We start from the raw sequence: 7205 nt of genomic DNA, 5'->3' as shown, positions 1-7205 counted from the left end.
AGCTGGGCGTCCTGTCTTTAGCATCAGTGGTGCACGGTTATTCTGAGTTTAGATGAACCTGTTGGGAGGTGGGTCTCGGACAAAGAGAAGAAAGAGGCCAGAGGTGGGCTCGATCCTCACAGGGTGACCATTACACAGGCCCCCAAACACACATCCGACTGCATGCTTGTCTTTCCAGCCCTGCGTCTAAAGCACAGTTTCACAGTGCATTTGAGAAATTCTTACTGGTGAGAAGGCAAGGTGAGCCTCTCCCACAGAACTCAGCAGGAAGCTGGAACAACATGCATTCTGGGTGCGTTGTAGATTTAATTAATTTGCCTGAGAATACTTCAATTGCTTTCTCTCTCATATGAATGAAATCCCCATGATTTCCAATCAGTTTCTATGGTTTTTCTTGCTCCGTTCAGATACATTAATTAGCTTGTCAGTTCATTATGGATATTGCCTCCCCCCCCTTCAAAGTTGAGCCCATATTAATTTAGTTTTGATTTCCACAGTGTTTAAAAATAGAGCAAAAATTATTTGGAGTAGCATATAATCAGGCCTGTAGGTATTTAAGGGGTTTGTCACAGGCATCCAGATTTTCATTGCTTTTCTCTTTTCCTGGGCTGGAGATGTGACTGTAATCTCCTGTCTTACCTTGCAGCAAGGTGAGTCAGTCCCCGTTTTCTCTATAAATATTTAGTGTCACTTAAAAATCCATGGCTCTTGACCCGCCACACTGTCCCCTGCTCTGGAAACCATCAAGACTGTCCTTAGGGTAGGGCTCAGTAAATATATCTTCATGGAGAGGAAGATTAGTTGTGCCTTTTTAATTTAGTGTTGAAAAGCATGGAAACTGCAGGTTCCCTCATCCTAAGACACTGGGGGCCATCATTTGATGCTGTTCCAAAAGGCTGATGTTTTCAATCCAAGTGCCTTCCTCCAGGCTGCTCGGCCACAGCCCGGGTGACAGCAGTGGGTACCTGACTCACTCGGGCAGAGGTGGCGGCCCTGTGTCTCTGGTTCTTCACATTATTTTACTCCCAGGACAGCAGTGCTCATACATGGCCATACTTTTGGATTGCTTGGGGGAAAACTGTAGAAAATCCAGGTGCCTGGGCCCCATCCAGCCCAAGTGAATCAGAATTTGGGTAAAGCCTGGTATTTTTCTGTTCTTAATCTTTTATTTTGTATTGGAGTATAGCAGATTAATGATGTTGTGATAGTTTTAGGTGAACAGTGAAGGGACTCATACATGTATCCATTCATATACATATGCACATACATATGTCCATTCTCCCACAAACCCTAGAGCCTGGTATTTGTTGTTGTTGTTGTCTATTTATTACTTACTTGGCTGCACTGGGTCTTAGCTGTGGCATGTGGGATCTTCAGGATCTTTATTCGTGGCGTGGTGGGGGTGTGGGGGAGCTGTCCATTTCCCTGACCAAGGATTGAACCCAGACCCCTTGCATTGGAAGTACAGTCTTAGCCACTAGATCACCAGGGTAGTCCCAACCTGGTATTTCTGATACCTAATGGACAGCCAGGTTTGACGAGCACTGACTGAGGGCCTGATAAGAATGGGGTGATGAGCACCAAATTGCACCACCCCAAAAAGGTACATTCAGAATTTTCCACAGTTTATTGTGATCCACACAGTCAAAGGCTTTGGCATAGTCAATAAAGCAGAAATAGATGTTTTTCTGGAACTCTTGCTTTTTCAATGATCCAGCAGATGTTGGCAATTTGGTCTCTGGTTCCTCTGCCTTTTCTAAAACCAGCCTGAACATCTGGAAGTTCACGGTTCACGTATTGCTGAAGCCTGGGTTGCAGAATTTTGAGCATTACTTTACTAGTGTGTGAGATGAGTGCAATTGTGTGGTACTTGGAGCATTCTTTGGCATTGCCTTTCTTTGGGATTGGAATGAAAACTGACCTTATCCAGTCCTGTGGCCACTGCTGAGTTTTCCAAATTTGCTGGTGTATTGAGTGCAGCACTTTCACAGCATCATCTTTCAGGATTTGAAATAGCTCAACTGGAATTCCATCACCTCCACTAGCTTTGTTCCTAGTGAAGCTTTCTAAGGCCCACTTGACTTCACATTCCAGGATGTCTGGCTCTAGATTGAGTGATCACACCATCGTGATTATCTTGGTCGTGAAGATCTTTTTTGTACAGTTCTTCTGTGTATTCTTGCCACCTCTTCTTAATATCTTCTGCTTCTGTTAGGACCATACCTTTTCTGTCCTTTATCAAGCCCATCTTTGCATGAAATGTTCCCTTGTTATCTCTAATTTTCTTGAAGAGATCTCTAGTCTTTCCCATTCTGTTGTTTACTTCTATTTCTTTGCATTGATCGCTGAGGAAGGCTTTCTTATCTCTCCTTGCTATTCTTTAGAACTCTGCATTCAGATGCTTATATCTTTCCTTTTCTCCTTTGCTTTTTGCTTTTCTTCTTTTCACAGCTATTTGTAAGGCCTCCTTAGACAGCCATTTTGCTTTTTTGCATTTCTTTTCCATGGGGATGGTCTTGATCCCTGTCTCCTGTACAATGTCACGAACCTCCGTCCATAGTTCATCAGGCACTCTATCTATCAGATCTAGTCCCTTAAATCTATTTCTCACTTCCACTGTATAATCATAAGGAATTTGATTTAGGTCATACCTGAATGGTCTAGTGGTTTTCCCTACTTTCTTCAATTTAAGTCTGAATTTGGCAATAAGGAGTTCATGATCTGAGCCACAGTCAGCTCCTGGTCTTGTTTTTGTTGACTGTATAGAGCTTCTCCATCTTTTGCTGCAGAGAATATAATCAATCTGATTTTGGTGTTGGCCATCTGGTGATGTCCATGTGTAGAGTCTTCTCTTGTGTTGTTGGAAAACGGTGTTTGCTATGAAAATTCTGAAAGAGATGGGAATACCAGACCACCTGACCTGCCTCTTGAGAAACCTATATGCAGGTCAGGAAGCAACAGTTAGAACTGGACATGGAAGAACAGACTGGTTCCAAATAGGAAAAGGAGTGCGTCAAGGCTGTATATTGTCACCCTGCTTATTTAACTTATATGCAGAGTACATCATGAGAAATGCTGGGCTGGAAGAAGCACAGGCTGGAATCAGGATTGCTGGGAGAAATATCAATAATCTCAGATATGCAGATGACACCACCCTTGCGGCAGAAAGTGAAGAACTAAAAAGCCTCTTGATGAAAGTGAAAGTGGAAAGTGAAAAAGTTGGCTTAAAGCTCAACATTCAGAAAACTAAGATCATGGCATCCAGTCCCATCACTTCATGGGAAATAGATGGGGAAATTGTAGAAACAGTGTCAGACTTTATTTTGGGGGGCTCCAAAATCACTGCAGATGGTGATTGCAGCCATGAAATTAAAAGACGCTTACTCCTTGGAAGAAAAGTTATCATCAACCTAGATAGCATATTGAAAAGCAGAGACATTACTTTGCCAACAAAGGTCCATCTAGTCAAGGCTATGGTTTTTCCAGAAGTCATGTATGGATGTGAGAGTTGGACTGTGAAGAAGGCTGAGCGCCGAAGAAGTGATGCATTTGAACTGTGGTGTTGTAGAAGACTCTTGAGAGTCCCTTGGATGGCAAGGAGATCCAACCAGTCCATTCTGAAGGATGTCAACCCTAGGATTTCTTTGGAAGGAATGATGCTAAAGCTGAAACTCCAGTACTTTGGCCACCTCATATGAAGAGTTGACTTGTTGGAAAAGACGCTGATGCTGGGAGGGATTGGGGGCAGGAGGAGAAGGGGACGACCGAGGATGGGATGGCTGGATGGCATCACTGACTGGATGGACGTGAGTCTGAGTGAACTCCGAGAGTTGGTGATGGACAGGGAGGCCTGGCGTGCTGCGATTCATGGGGTCACAAAGACTCGGACATGACTGAGCAAGTGAACTGAACTGACTGAAAAAGGTACACTGAAGTTCTAGTGCCTTAATTCCTTAGAATGTGACTTTATTTGGAGATAGGGTTTTTGCAGAAGTGGTCAAGTAAAAATGAGGCTGTTGGGATGGACCCTAATCCTGCCCTTTTAAAAAGGGGAAACTTAGGGACAGCACACAGGGTGAGAGCCAAGAGGTGATGAAGGTGGAAACCATGCTGATGTTTCTATAAGCCTTGGAATGCCTAGGGTAGCTGGCAAACCTGCAGAAGTGGGGTGGGAGGCATGAAACAGACTTTGCCTCACAGTCCTCAGGAGAAACCAACCCTGCCTACACCCTGATCATCTTTTGGCCTCCGGAATTGTGAGATACTAAATTTCTGTTGTTCTCAGCCACCAGTGGTACTTTGTGACAGCAGCCCCAGGCATCCAGTGCAGGGGCTTGTGATCCTACAGGTGGAGGTAGCCCTTGCCTTCTGGGACTTCCAGTTCATGTTTAAATGTGTCTGAACCAGGCAGCATCTCTCATAGACCCCCTCCTCCAGCCCAGGGCCACATCCGAGGGCTACAAGGACAGGCTTCAAAGGCCCATCCCCATCATGTCTGCTCGGGCTCAGTCAGTTCTGTCTACTCTCTGCTGATCAGACAAAACACTCCTGAGGAGGTGATGCTTTGCGTCTTTCCAGGATCCCTGCTCTGGCTGCTGACACCGGTGACCCTTTGGCCAGTCCTCCCTATACCCACTTTCTTTCCCTTTTCCCGAAGCCCCAGCAGGGGTTGAGCCATCCTTTCCCACATACTGGAAGTTGGATAGACTTCTCAGATGCCTGGGGCTCTCTCTGTGGCCCCCAAAGACTTCAGGGACATCCTCACATCCACCATGTTGGTGTTACCTGCTGTCCCCTGGCTGGAAGTCCATTTCAACTTGGATCTGAACATAGCAATGTTCTTCCTATGAAATAAATATTCCTAGTGACTGGTACTGCGAGGCGCATCCCCGGTGTGCTTCTGCCAAGTAAAACTCTTCATGAAGACTGTTAACATACAGATGACATGCTGGGTGAAACACCAGCCATTTCTACTCTGGGCCTACCAGACTCATTCCAAATGACCACAATGACCATGAAATATCAGAATATCGTTTCAGAAAATTCCTGAACATGAGGCAGATGCGATGATCTCTAGTTTATTTGTCAAAACATCCAGGTAGAAAGTAGAAAACTCAGTTTGCCATCCAAATGTTCATTTTATGTATCTGGGATAGAAATGGAGGACCTGAGTGTTTCAGTTCTTGTTTTTGCCTGAGCTCTTAACTCCCACCTCTCCCCAGCCCTCCTCAGCTGCAGCGACTGAGGCTGGGTGCCTGGTTCAGGTCAGTAAATGTAGGCAGACTCTCTCTCCCTGAGTGGGTGAGGCCTGAAGTTCATCTTGCTCCCGAGAGCCTGGCGGTGCTGTGAGCGTGAGCCCATGTTTACTGAAAGCACAGAGGCTCTACCTAGGGGCAGTGGGATGTAGCGGTTAAAGAAGAGAACCTGGGAGTCAGAGCTGGGTGGGTTGCTGCTCACTGGCCCTGCCATCTTGGGCTGCTCTGTAACCTCTCCAGGCTCCTGCTCCCTCTTCTGTAAAATGAAGTTCACGAAGAACTCCTTGCTGAGGTTGTTGCGAGGTCACGGGAGACATTTCACAGAAACACTTGATTCAGGTTAAGTCCACCTGCACCAACAGGAGCTCCTGTTCCTGTAACACCCCATTTCCTCCTGTTATGCACCCCTGTGCCTATGGCTTCCGGCCCAGGCTCCCTCTGACACCACTGCCCCTCCCAGGGTCGTTTTTGGTCTGACTGATGACCCCTTACCTTGCATCTGCTTGGGGCCCTCCCTGAATTCAGGTGGACCACAGAGAACTATGATGTCACCCCCCTCCCCGCCCACTGGACTTTAGGTATCACCTCCACCCAGACCGGAACCCCTGAAAGAATGACAGGAGCGGATGGAACACAATTGTTCATCCCTCTTGGTTAGTGCAGGAGGGGTCAGCTCAGCCTCCAGCCCAGCCTTGTTCTGTCCCACTATCATCATCTCACAGGTCAGCTACTGAGGCGTCAGCAGACCATGGGACCCAACTGCCTGCCTCTGGACCTTGGCATGTGATGAACATTTGTGAGGATTTGTATTTCGAATTGTCACAGACATTTGTCTGTCTTTTCATTCTCTGTAGAAAAGGAAATAGAAAGCAAAACCCCATCTCATTACAGAAACCTGAAAACGGATGCAGATCTGTGTGGGTCTCTTGATGCTGTTATATGCAAAACATTGCATTACAAAGGAAAGTGAGAACTTCAATAAAACATGGGTCTATGTGTGTGTGTACGAGAGAGAAAGAGAGAGAGAGAATGACACTTGTTCAGATAGATCTCTTCAGGGAAGGGCCAGCCAAGTCAGCCTTGCACACACTGAGCCCTCAGTTGAAAGCGCTTCCTGCTTCCTGCCCCACACCTGTCTGGTTCATCTGTCTGCTTCCAGCCAACTGGGAGCATCTCAGGATCTAGTCTTATATTCTCGACAGAGCTGGGTTTCTGGCACATAGTAGGTGCTCAGTAAACACTGAACAAAGGTGAAAACTAGGTCCTACAGTGTCAGCTTCCTGAGCCTATCCTCACTCATGGCAATTTCAAGCGTGGTCTACGCGTGTCAATTTCTTCTCTTTAAAAAGAAGCACCTCCTGGGTGCTAGATACTTACTGAACACTTTTTCCATATACTGGTTTTTTTTTTTTTTCCAACGTGAACCGTTTTTTAAAGTCTTTATTGAACTTGTTGGGCTTCCCTGGTGGCTCAGGTGGTTAAGTATCTGCCTGTAACGCAGGAGACCCAGGTTCGATCCCTGGGTCGGGAAGATCCCCTGGAGAAGGGAATGGCTACCCACTCCAGTATTCTTACCTGGAGAATCTCATGGACAGAGGAGCCTGGTGGGCTACGGTCCATGGGGTTGCAAGAGTTGGGCACAACTGAGTGACTAGCACTTTCACTGTTACACTTTCACTGAATTTGTTATAACATTTCTGCTGTTTTATGTTTTGGGTTTTTGGCTGCAAGGCATGTGGAATCTTAGCTCCCCAGACAGGGATCGAAACTGCACCCCCTGCATTAGCAGGTAAAGTCTTAACCACTGGACTGCTGGAGAAGTCCCTCCCTGTAATGTTTAGCTCCCTTCTCATACAAGGACCTTGTGAGGAAGGTATTCTTAGCCTCATTTGGCAAAGGAGGCCCCTGAGACTCAGCGGTGGGAGAGTTAGCTTTGCTCACTCAGCTGAA

The 7205-nt window shown here is 46.4% G+C and overlaps 1 non-coding gene across 1 annotated transcript; it reads left to right on the top strand.

Moving 5' to 3' along the window:
• Nucleotides 1–6714: 6714 nt before the first annotated feature.
• TRNAY-GUA (transfer RNA tyrosine (anticodon GUA)) lies at nucleotides 6715–6786 on the top strand. The gene has a single exon. It is a non-coding gene; the product is annotated as a tRNA-Tyr (tRNA).
• The last annotated feature ends 419 nt before the right edge of the window (nucleotides 6787–7205 follow it).

This window comes from Ovis canadensis, chromosome 10 (genome assembly GCF_042477335.2).
Source record: "Ovis canadensis isolate MfBH-ARS-UI-01 breed Bighorn chromosome 10, ARS-UI_OviCan_v2, whole genome shotgun sequence".
NCBI classification, from domain to species: domain Eukaryota; kingdom Metazoa; phylum Chordata; class Mammalia; order Artiodactyla; family Bovidae; genus Ovis; species Ovis canadensis.
This window is presented reverse-complemented; position numbering and strand designations above follow the sequence as displayed.